The sequence below is a fragment of the Suricata suricatta genome, chromosome 6 (genome assembly GCF_006229205.1).
Source record: "Suricata suricatta isolate VVHF042 chromosome 6, meerkat_22Aug2017_6uvM2_HiC, whole genome shotgun sequence".
NCBI lineage: Eukaryota > Metazoa > Chordata > Mammalia > Carnivora > Herpestidae > Suricata > Suricata suricatta.
In genome coordinates, this window is record NC_043705.1 from 16809990 (window position 1) to 16823009 (window position 13020).

Below are 13020 nucleotides of genomic sequence, written 5' to 3' on the forward strand. Positions count from 1 at the left end.
CACACATTCTTTAGAATGGAAACCTTTCAAACCCATGCCATACTATTTTGAGGGTGTAACTTTGATTTCTAAATAGCAGACGTGCGAATAAGCAGACGGGACACGATTCAGGAAGCGTGCCCCCTTACAAAGCCAGTACAAACGTTTAAAAAGCTATTCTCTCTAACATTTATGGCTATTTTTTTTTCCTCATAGAAGTTTCCTTATGATTCTGGTATTGTATCACCTGATGAGCGAACAGCTCCTTACTATTCCAGATGACACGCAACTGGGTTTGGGAGAACGCTTTATTAAAATGCCCTTAAGTCAAAAAAGCGTACTTTGAAGGAGAACAGTAGGGAGCTGCTTCAGTAAGTTGAAGATCAAAGATGTTGCTCTCCCCATGGCCAATGAGAATGAAAACTTGATTTTAGTGCAGGAGTGTTTGGGGAGAAGAGATGATTTCTTGCTGATGAAAGAAACCTGGAAATCGAGCAAGGAGGCTGTGGACCTATCTCCCTTCCTACGCGGTTCATGTCTTTCTCCAATAGCCCATTGGACCGTCTTTCAGTCGGTCTTTTAAAATTTAAACCCTTTTCTTCAATTCAGCATTTTTTCTCTTCTCAACAGCTGGCCCCTTATCTGTGCCCTTAAAAGAGAACATGGTGGCCTGACCCCTACAGACAAGCCCTGAGAGGCGGCTGTGTGCCATTTCTTCTTCTCCGTTGCCCTTGTTCTGGTACGAGCCACCCCACATTAGATTATTTTTCTTCCTCATTATTTTCCCATTCATGCTTTGTGAAAGCCGGCACCAGGACTGCAGAATAAAAATGCTCACAGCGGCCACCGCCAGAAGCTGTGTGGTATCAAATTTTGAGACAGACTGTTGACTAGCCGTTGGCTTTGACTGCAGAGGTTACTGGCTCGTGAGTGAAACTGAGCCAGTTCCACATCTCTTGATCATACACCTCCCGGGGTTTTCCTGAATTCGGAAGCAAAATGGTCAGTTAGTCTCAGCACACACTGTTAAGGACGGTGGAAGTGGAATGGGGAAGCCAGACTGACCATAACCCAGTCCTGTGCCAACAGATCAGCATCTCTGTCCCAGGAGAGGGTCTGGGGTGACCAGAGTGAGAGAGGAAGCCGACACAGAGTCAGTGCTCACTCTTGAGGCTTCCAGTCAGGTCCCAGTGTGTGTTAAATAATGTACTCATCACACTATTTGATATTTCATTCACATTCAAGGATGGTTATCAAGCCAGGAGAGGTAGAGTTTAGATCTGAGGATACTCCACTTGGTATTCGCTCTCAGAACTAATGGAGGCTGTAGGCTAAGGAGTCACTCCTTTTGAAATTCTCAAGAATTCCCACAACTACACAAGATCACATGGAGATGCTCCGAACAGCTCAGCAAAGCCCAAAGCCAGTATCACACAGCCGTTGCCAAATGGATAGAAGGACGTATGCGTATCTATCAGAAGAGAAAACTCAGTAAGCATGGGACTGAACACAGTTCTGCCCTCAGACCTCCCGATAAAAGTGGGACAGCAGTCTAAGAATTATTGATTATCTCCTAGGACTTAATTCTGCATGTAAACACTCCTAGTCAACAGACAGACTGAAGATATTAACACACGAGTCTCTACAGTAAAAAGACTTCTACTTTTTTGTGTAACTCTTCTTGAATGCTTTTATTTTTCAGAAAGGTGGGGCAGCTGGGTCCGACTTTGGCTCAGGTCATGCATGATCTCATGGTTCATGGGTTCAAGCATCACATCCAGCTCTGGGCTGACGGCGTGGAGCTTGGAGCCTGCTTTGCTTTGTGTGTGTGTATGTGTGTGTCTCTGCCCCTCCTTCTACACTCTCTCTTGCTCAAAAATAAACAAACATTAACATTTTTAAATTTCCAAAAAGGAATGGCATAGAGACAATGAAACCATAAAGATACATGCAGTCATATAAATATTTCCGACTGCATATTAATATACACATCGAGGTATTTTATATGCTCTTATATATGATCTTCCATATTTAAAAGCTCATTTTCTCCTCTCCTACCTCCACCCCAACTAAACAATGTGTCTGAGGACAAAGAGTTCTATCTAGAGTATTCTTTCATAAAATAGGCTCAAACTCTTAAAATTTTTATTTTTAAAATTTTTCATCCAGCTATAATTAATATCCCATGTTATTTTAGTTTAAGGTGTATAATATGGTGATTCAACAATTCTACACATTACTCAGTGCTCATCAGGATATGTGTTCTCTTCACCTGCTTCACGTATTTTCCCCAACCCCCCACCCAGCTCCCCTCTGGCAACCACCAATTTGTTTCCTACATTTAAAAGTCAGGTTTTTTGTTTCTCTTTTTAAAAAAATTTTTTTAATGTTTATTTATTTTTGAGAGGCAGAGAGACAGAGCATGAGTAGGGGAGGGGCAGAGAGAGAGGGAGAATCCAAAGCAGGCTCCAGGTTCTGGCTGTCAGCACAGAGCCTGACGCAGGGCTTGAACTCACGAACTGTGAGATCATGACCTGAGCCAAAGTCAGCTGCTTAGCCAACTGAGCCACCCAGGTGCCCCTTGTTTCTCTTTGTTTGTTTGTTTACATCCACCTGTGAGTGAAATCATATGGTATTTGTCTTCCTTTGATTAATTTCACTTAGCATCATACCCTCTAGATCCATTCATCTTGCTGCAAAGGCAAGATCTCATTCTTTTTTATGGCTGAGTCATATGTTGAGGCTAATTGGGCCATATTAACTAACGACTCTGTGCTCCTCAGCTTAGTCTAAAGTGAACGGCTTGGATGAAACTGGCAGTCTGCTGAAAACCCCACTAATTCATGGGTCCACCTTTCTTCTTGCCTCATGCCACCATGATTACTTCTATGTAATAAAACAGCAGCTACAATATAGGACTCCTTATTAAAGACCTAATCAGTGAAACTATTATTATTATTATTATTATTATTATTATATTTTAATATTTATTTAATTTTGAGAGAGACAGGGTGAACAGGGAAGGAGCAGAGAGAGAAGGAAATACAGAAACTGAAGCAGGTTCCAAGCTCTGAGCTTTCAGCAGGGCCTGCCGCAGGGCTAAAACTCAAACTGCAAGATCATGACTTAAAGAAGTCTGACACAGTCCAACACTTTACCGAATGAGCCACCCATTCTATTATTATTGGTTTAGAGAGAGAACAGGAATGGGGAAGAGGGAGAGAATCTTAAGGAGGTTCCACACTCAGTGCAGAGCCCCATACGGGGCTTGATCCCACAGCCCTGGCATCATGGCTTGAGCTGAAATCAAAAGTTAGACACTCCAACGACTGAGCCACCCAGGTGCCCCAATTAGGGAAAGTGTTTTGAGCATCTCATTTAAAGAAAGGGTGATGTGAGCCTCTTGAAAAAGTTGGTAACATGTCAATTCAGAACAGTTTTGGGGAGAGGAAATGAGAAACCCTTGTGTTCATTACATGATTCTCCCTTCTTTTGTTTTCATCTGAGGCTGATCATGACAGTCCTACATCCTGCTTCCAAGAAGTCAACCATCGGGATGAACAAGGCAATTAGGAAGAGCGTCGTGGTTGTTCCTTCACTTTAACAGAGACTACTCTAAAAGCAGTTTCACGTTCACAGGAAAACTGAGTAGGAGGTACAAAGGTTTCTCACTTACCCCCTGCCCCCTCCATGCACAGCTTCCCTGACTGTCAACACTCCCCGCCAGAGGGGTACATTCATTACAGCTCACGAGCCAACGACACATCATTATCACCCAAAGTCCGTAGTTTATACCACGGTTCACCCGATGTTGTGCGTCCTGCAGGTTTTGACAAATGTCTAACTACGTATATCCACCACAGTTGTGTCCTACAGAATAGCTACACTCCCCTAAGAACCCTCTGTGCTCTGCCTGTTCGTCCCTCTCTGCCCACAACCCCTGGCAACCACCAGTCATTTCATGGTCTCTGCACTTACACTTTTTACAGAAACCTATACAGTGGGAAGCATACAGCCTGTAGCCCCTTCCTATCTGCTTATTTTACCGAGCAATACGCATTTAAATTTCCTTCATGTCTTTTTATCACTTGATAGCTTATTTCCTTTCAGGGCTAAATAATATTCCCTTGCACAGATGCACAACTAGCAGTTTATCTTTAGACCTAACGAAGGACATCTTGTGGCAATTTTGAACACAGCCTCTATGAACATTGTCGTACAGGTCTTTGTGTGGATATAAGTTTTCAACTCACTGGTATAAAACCCCAGGAGCAGGACTGACAGATCATAGGCTATGTTTAATTTTGTAAGAAACCATCCAACTGTCTTGCAGAGTGGCTATTGGATTTTGCATTCCCACCAATATAAATAAGACTTTCTGTTGCTCCACATCATCTCCAGCATCTGATGTTGTCAATATGTCAAATGTACTGACTTTTAACCATTTTAATGGGTGTATAGTGGTATCTCGTTGTTGTTTTCATTTCTAATTCCCTAATCACAACATATCTTTTCCTATCCTGCTTGCCATATATTTGTGTATCACTGTTGGTGAAACATCTGCTCAGATCTTCTGTCCACTTTTAAATGGGATTGTTCACTTTCTTATGATTCAGCGGTAAGAGTCCTTTGTACATTTTAAATAAGTCCTTCATTGGATGTTTTTTTTGTTTTCAAATATTTTCTCCTTCTCTTTGGTTTGTCTTTTCCTTCTCTTAACTATTGTTTATTTTTAGAGTTTTTGTTCTTTCATTTTTCACTAGACCAGAACTAGAAAAATGATTAAATATTGATAATCAAGGGGCGCCTGGGTGGCTCAGTCGGTTAAGCATCCGACTTCAGCTCAGGTCATCATCTCGTGCTCCTTGAGTTTGAGCCCTGCATTGAGCTCTGTGCTGACAGCTCAGAGCCTGGAGCCTGCTTCCGATTCTGTGTCTCCCTCTCTCTCTGCCCTTTCCCCCACTTGCCCTCTTTCTCAAAAATATAAACATTAAAAAATTTAAATATAGATAAATAAAGTTCACTAGATTGATTCTAACTGAACATCCTATGAAGGTCTCAACCATCTATTGTTTGCTCATTGAGTAGCACTGACGCATTTTGTTTGTGTAGTTTATTGGAACAAACTGGTTGAACATTCCTTCTGTAATTTCTTAAACTCTTTCTCTGTAGGAGGAATGAAGGGAGTAGACAGTATCTTTCCATCTGATAGATGGGAACCTGGATATTCAGAAGTTAAAAAGGTCTCTTGACCTTAAGCACCCAAACTGATTATCATCAGCTTCTTTCCTTTATTGGTTATTCGCCTCAGTGGAGTTTTCTGGTGTGTGTGCATTGCTGTTTCGGTGAATAGCTAAGTTTGTATACATCATTAAGGGGTCCATGTATCACTCTGTAACATGCCTTTTATGCCACGGAATTAAAGGGAAAATAAGAACCAAAAATCATCCTAACAGGAAAAGATTCAATGTGTACATGAAATAAGAAAATGATTTTTGATGGGCGCCTGGGTGGCTCAGTAGGTTAAGTGTCCAATTTCGGCTCAGGTCATGATCTCACAGTTCATGGGTTGAAGCCCCACCTTGGGCTCTGTGCTGACAGCTCAGAGCCTGGAGCCTGCTTCAGATTCTGTGTCTCCCTCTCTCTTCTCCTCCCCTGCTCACACTCTGTTTTTGTCTCTCAAAAATGAATACAAGTTTAAAAAAATTAAAAAAAAATGACTTTTGAAATACTGATCTGCTTCTTCCTTAGCAGCTTCATTGATATATAATTGATATACAAAAAAGTAATAAAATAAAATAAACAACCCGGTACATTAAATGTACACATTTCAATTAATTTGGACATATGCATAGACCTGTGATTCTGTCACCAAGTAATGTTTATTATCAAGATAATATGTTTATAATAAAGATATCCATCACCCACTAAAGTTTCTTTGTGCCTCTTTCATCCTATGTCTTGTGTTTTTAATAATATAGATTAAAGGCCAAAGAAAACAACAGAAGCTGCTGTGACAGGTTACAGTTAACAGGCCCAGCACTTAAATGCTCTAAGATATGAGGTAATTCTTAGACACAAGACTTTGTGACTTCCCATATTTTGTCCTTCAGGCTCTCAATGTGTGCTTATGTGGACTGATTTTTCCAAGGGAAAGGGGCGGAGCATAGCTACATCTATGTTTTAAAAACACGTATTACATGTGTTTGTATTTGTGTGTTTCCTTTTCGATCATACACACTCACACTCACACACTCTCCCACTTTGAAAAGAAAATAAAAAGAACCCTCTGTCCTATAAAGTTTTCTTTTTTCCCCTCTGTGCTTTGAAACAGCGAGTTCTACCACCTCAGAAGAGCAGACCGTCCTTTCCCCCCCTGCTTAGGAAGGGGAAAAAAAGACTCTTTTTTTCTGGCTGAGCCGGGAAGTGGCAAACGACTACCTAGCATGTTCTCTTCACACAGTGTCCAGCTGCTCCGTCTGAGAATATTTTACAGTCATAGGAGTGTCATCTACACACAGACACGGGTACGGGCTGCATGTTGGGTTCTCCCCCAAATCCCTATGTTGAAGCTCCAACCCCGGGGGGGCTGTATTTGGAGAAGAGATCTCTAAGGAGGTAATTAAGGTCAAGTGAGGTCTTAAGGATCCTCCTTTCTTCCTCTCTCCCTCCCTCCCTCCCTCCCTCCCTTCCCTCCTCTCCCTTCCCTTTCCTTTTCCCCCTACCCCACATGCACACGCACACTGGGAAAAGGCCACGTGAGGACACCGTGAGATGGCAGCCATCTGCAAGCCAGAAAGAGAGCCCTCATGTGGCACCAAATGGGCCAGAAACTTGATCTTGGCTTTCCAGCCTCCAAAACCGTGAGAAAATAAATTTCCGTCATTTAAGCCATCCGATCTGTGCTGCTGTTCACGGCAGTCTGAGCTGAGAGAGGCCTTGTTCTATTTGGCTACTGCCACACACTGATTCGTTCTAAAACACAGCGTCTTGAAAGGATGACAATCCTTGTCTTTTCTCTTGTGGATCCCTTTGGATCTGAAACCCCAGAGGGTGCAGCTGGGCAGTTCTGGCATGGTTGCTATTCTTGTGGGTATAGCCTGATTTTGCCTGAAACCTCCAGAGCTGAGGTCTGGGGTCTCCCTCCATTCACGTAGGCTCAGGGCCTTCCCCAGGGGGTCTTTTCCGCACAGGCTGTTGGGTTTCCTCACAGCATGAAGCCTCAGGCTTGTCAGACTGCTTACAGGGTCCAAGAAGGAGTCAAGAATTAGTATTCCAGTAAATAAGGCAGAAACAGCATTGTCTTTCATGACCCGGCCTCAGAAATGATTGAGTCAGCTTCATCCATTCTACTGGTTACGATCAAGCGACAACCTGAAGAGTCTGACGGAGAGGGTAGCTGGGCTCCACCCCTTTATGAAGAAGGGATAAGATTTTAGAAAAGCATGTGGGGTGGGAGCTCTTCTTTGTGGCCACTTTGAAAATATCATCTGCCACAGGGAGTTTTGGTTTCAAGGTCCATGGTTTTCCTGTAATAATTTCCTAATGCTAAAATCCCCTCCTTGAAGGATTAAATACAGAGTGAGAGAAAAGAAATGCGTTCTTATGAGTTATTTAGTATGAGTTGAGCAGTCCCTCACGCTACTTTGTTACGAGACCTAGGGTCACGGAAGTCATGTTCAAACAGATACCATTCTATCAACTCTCTTAGCCAAGTTCTCTGGAGAGGGCTGGGGGTCCACTCGGTCATGTAAAAAGATGGCTCACCTGCCTTCTCATCCCAAGTGTGAACTGCAGAGCTTTATCATCAGTTCAGGGGATCTGATCCAGGGATGAACAAAGAACACCTTTGGTTGGATCCCAGGTTCCTTCCCAGAGCAGAAGCAGGACCGGTGTGAGATGTGGGAGCGCAGGAGGGGAGGTAGGGACGGTGGTGTGGGAGGGGGGTGGGTACTGGGAAGTCCACTGAATGGCGGCACTGCACGGGATGGACAAGCTGGACAGCAGTACCCCGCAGAGAAGCTGGGAACGCAAATTGTGTAGGAGCATCCCTTAGCAAAGACAGAAACGAGAAAATTTTGCTTCATGCCAACAGAGCCTTAGTTGTTCAGATTGGGGAGAAATCACAAAACTACATGCGATGACCCAACGTCTCTCTCCTTACTCACAGTTTCTGTCTGGTAAGAAACTGTCTCCAAGTAGTCTCCGCGTACACAATTTTGCCTCTCTTTCCCCTGGAAGAGGCTTGCTAGAAAACAGGTCTTGTACATTTCATATTCATAACACTTTGCCGCAGCCCTGGAAGTATCAAAGAGTAAAAAGAATGAAAAAATAAATTTATTCTCAAAAAATTTAGACTCAGTTCACAGAAAAAGAACAGATACTGCAGAGGCTTACTGACACCAATGTCATTCAAGACCGTGAAATGTTAATTGCCTGTCTCACTAATGCTCCCAAGGTCAACTGTTTCCCCAAACTGGGTCATAAGGTAAGAGTTCCAGGGTAGCTAATAATTAAAGGTAAATCAAGATGCTATTAATTCACATACTGTTTTGAAAGGCAGAAAGGTTCTCCAGAAATGAATATTTTAAAACTGAGTCAGACCAGACCATGGAAAAATCAACACTGGTGGGGTCTGCTACTGTAAAATGTGTTCAACTGAGTTGACTTTCCAGGGCCCGTTACTTCTTCTGCACAACCAGTGGTAATGCCTTTCCCTCCCCCTTTTAAAGGGTGAATCTCCCTGAACAAAAAGAGACTGTTGAGGACTAAGCTTAGTTCAGAGAAGACTGAGGTACAACAGTTCAGGGAATTAGGAAACCCATTCTATAGCACTGTCACTTCCTTAATACTTTCCTTTGCAATGTCAGGAAGGTATTCTACTTTTGGAAACATATTAGCATGAAATATTCTGAACCTGATTTTCCCCCTGTGCCTAAATGGGCAACTGAAAAAGGCAAGGAGGCACATTCATTCAGAGGAATAGCCTATAGGCATTTAAGCCTTGGGAAAACAATTCTAACTTTTATTAAACATTTGGTAGAGTGTAAGAGGAAAATCTATCCAGTGATGTGTTTTCCTTCTAAGCTTACCATGTACCATCTTGGTGATCTTTCATCATAGAAATTCGTGTCAGACTGCTCCTTCTTACCCCCAACCACCTCTGTGATACAAATGGGTCCAAGGAAACACAGCCAACCGAACTGCACATGGTCAGGAGAACAAGCAATGTTCTAGGTCCATTTGGGAAGATTATGCTACTCAGCTTTGGAAGGAAGAAAGAGAACACCATGATACCAGGGGATTCCATCTAAGGGCTCTGTGGAGGGGCAACCAAGCCAGCCTAATTACTGTGCTTACCATAAAAGTCACTGCCTCTCCAATGCCTTCCTGCCAATTAACCCACAGCACCGTTTGATCAGCCAATGGCAGGAATTGCCTGTGAAGTATTACCTTCAGAATTACTTTCCCTAGAAGAGTCACATCCCTGGAATATTTTTTCATCCTGTTTCAACAACCCACAGATTTTAGAGTAGAATTCAAAGCCAAATTAACGGGAAGGCAAGCTGGGTATCCACCGAGGATGGGGACCAAAAACGGGGAACTGAAATATCACTGGAATAAATTGGCTGAATGTAAATTGGGTTAACTCCTCACTGGTGTCAACCTGTCTGTGTTGAGGACTTCTGTGAATGTCACATGAGCTTGCTGTCAGTTGAGTTCAAAAATCAGTAAGACACGGTGTTTTCTTACCACAACTAAGTGACTTAGTCTAATTATCTCAATATTAAATCCTTTAATTTGCCTCCTAAGGTATTGTCTCATCTAGAGAACTGCCAAAAAAAATATGGGGAAACTACAGAAAATGGGGGAAATATATCTGGAGGGGTCTTGTTTTTGTTTTGGCCACCTTTCTGCAACTCATGAAGTTAGGAAGTGACTGTTTTTATAGCCAGTTTTTGTTTAACGGAAAAAAAATCAGTTTCTTCTAGCTTCCCTATAACAAGGATGTGCGCATGAAAATACGACACAAGAGGTGCCAATTTATTAGTCTCTCCATCGGAACCACATGTCTCACATCAACTTGGAGACACACAAGACTCATTTGATGAGCTTTTCAGCCTCTTTGTGGTGGGAGGCAGACCATACATGGGAAGTATTTAAAAGTAGTGTTGCCCTGAAGAGGCCACTTACTAGATAGGTTTTTATTAAAACATCCACGCCTTTCACTATAGTGAGTCATGCTTTTCCCTGCCCCTCTCCCAACTCTTTATTAGTAACTTCTCGAAGCTTACAGATTTATGTCCTCACTTTTATCTAGGACATGTTTTGTTGTTTGGCTAACCTCCAATTCATCATCAATTATGAATTCTGTCATTTATAATTCACTAAGAAACATCATGAAAATTTTACATCAAGTTAATTTGGTTTCATTCAGTCCTTTGAAGACTAACCAGAGGTTTTAAGGAATTACTCAGGCACCAAGCTAATAACTACATACATTTATACAATATTCATTTTATCTTCACAATCGTCTTCTAAAAGAGATACTGTAATCATGCAGGACCAAAAACCTGAAGCTAAAACACTGCATTATTTATTGTTTTGGCCTATTTTATAGGGAGTAAGAAGCCTCACTAGGGTTTGACCCTTGATAAGTCAACTTCTACTGCCAAAACCCAAGCTCTAATCCCCTGCCCTGTTGTTCATATCTACCACTGACCAAGTTATATGTACTGTGGACCTCGCATTCACTCCAGAAGGACTCGCCAAGATTCACAGAAGCCAACTAATTTTCTTTGTGGTCTCACAGCCTGTGAGTGCCAATGCCGGAAGTCAAGTGAGCACTTACGTGGTGTCGGACACTTTGCTACGATCTTTATGGGTTATATTACATACACATTTGTCTACATTGTCCAATTTATAGATGGGAAAATGGAGTTTAGGGAAGTTATGTGACTTGCTCATGGTCATACAGAAAGAAATGAAACTAGGAGATGAATGTGAATCCAGACCATTTGTCTCCGGAGGCCGAGTATGCTTCACATGCGGTGAAGCATAAAGAGAAAGTAGTGTTTTAAAGACTTAACTTTTGGGGTCACCTGGGTGGCTCAGTCAGTTAAGCATCCAACTTCAGGTCAGGTCATGATCTCATGGTTCATGGGTTCGAGCCCCGTGTCAGGCTGTGGGCTGCCAGCTCAGAGCCTGGAGCCTGTCTTCAGAATCTGTGTCCCTTTCTCTCTCTTTGACCCTCCCCTGCGCACACTGTCTCTCTCTCTCTCAAAAATAAATAAAACACTAAATTTTTTTTAAAAAGACTTAAATTTTCAAAAGTAGCTTTAGGTTCACAGCTGCAATGAGAGATAGGTACAGAGATTTCCCACAGACCTCCAACCCCTACACACACATAGTCTTTCCACACATGCAACCCCAGCCTGCCACAGGGGTTCTGAATGATGCACTTTCACTGACACATCACAATCACCTCAAAGTCTGGAGGTGACATTAGGGTTCACTTTTGGTGGACATCCCGTGGGTTTTGGATAAAAGTATAAGATGTGTGACCACCATGGGAGTTTCATACAGAGTATATTTTTACTGCCCTAAAACCTTTTTTGTGTTCTGTCTATTCATCCATCCTCCATCCCTAACCCCGTAAAGAAGACCTAAAGTATAAAAAAACTACTTTAAGTCATCACAAATCTATAATAAAATACATTAGGCTAACATATTGACCTACTGGATTTATTTGGCTTGTTTCCTAGTTTCTTTCCTTATGTATGTATATGTCAATAAGTATTTTATGGGAAAAAACATTCTACTGTTTCCAATTAAAATTGTATCATGAATATTTTCTTATACTATGCTTTAGAAAACATGATTTCTTTTTTAATTTTTTTAACGTGCCTTTTAGAGAGAGAGAGCGCACGCATGTGAGAAAGCACACAAGCATGAGCAAGGGAGGAAGAGAGAGAGAGAGGGAGACACAGAATCTGAAGCAGCTCCAGGCTCGAAGCTGTCAGCACAGAGCGTCACGCAGGGCTTGAACTCACAAACCACAAGATTATGACCTGAGCCAAAGTTGGACACTCAACCAACTGAGCCAACCAGGTGTCCCAAGGAAACACGATTCCTGGCATATCTTAGCATATCTTAACTTTTAAGTCATTTGGTTATTGTTGGACATGTCTCTACATTTCTCCTAGTGAATAAAGCTGCAATATTTTTGAACAGGAAGATTTGTATTCAAGAATAATCTTTAGTTGCATACTTAGGGCTTGATTATTAGCATAAATTGACAGATGTAGAAATACAAGGTCATATGTATATCTGTAAGGCTCTTATTGTGTATTAACACAATGATTTTCAGAAAAGAAAAACGAACTCACTTGCATGCTCGACACACCCTTCCCGGTGCTGTTATGTCAAATTTTCCAATTACCCCAAAAAAAATTTCATCTCAAAATTTTATTTTTACTGAGTGTGAAAAATGTGTCCATTCATTTATTCCTAAGTTGATCACTTTAGTCCTAGGTCTCCTGGGAGAGGGGGAAGAGGAGGGACAAGTAATGAGGATACGTGGAACAGAATGACTAAGGGGAAAAGAGGTACAGAGACAGGAGAAGGCAAGGCGTGAACACAAATGAGAACAGCTATAGGCTTTTAAGTATGGAAATGATGGGATGAGAATTTTAGGTTCCTCAGGTGACTCTGGAGATGAAGTACAAAATAAATTTGCAAAAACTGGAACGCCGGGAAAGGGGATCCGTCAAGGTGCAACGTCACTGGGAAGCTAGTTCAGTAAGCGACACAAGAAAATAGGGGCCAAAACAAGCCAAAACTAAGGTGGAAGCCATCAAACTGGAGATGAAGAGACAGGCTCAAGGGACACTTAAGACGTGAAATCAACAGGGCTTGGAGGCTTCCGGGATGCGGAAAGAGAAGGAGAAATCCGAGCTGACTGCCTTGCTGCTGGCCGGTCACAGGTAGTATTTCTGTGGGTTAAGAATTAGATGAGTGTTGGGCAATCCAGGGAGATAC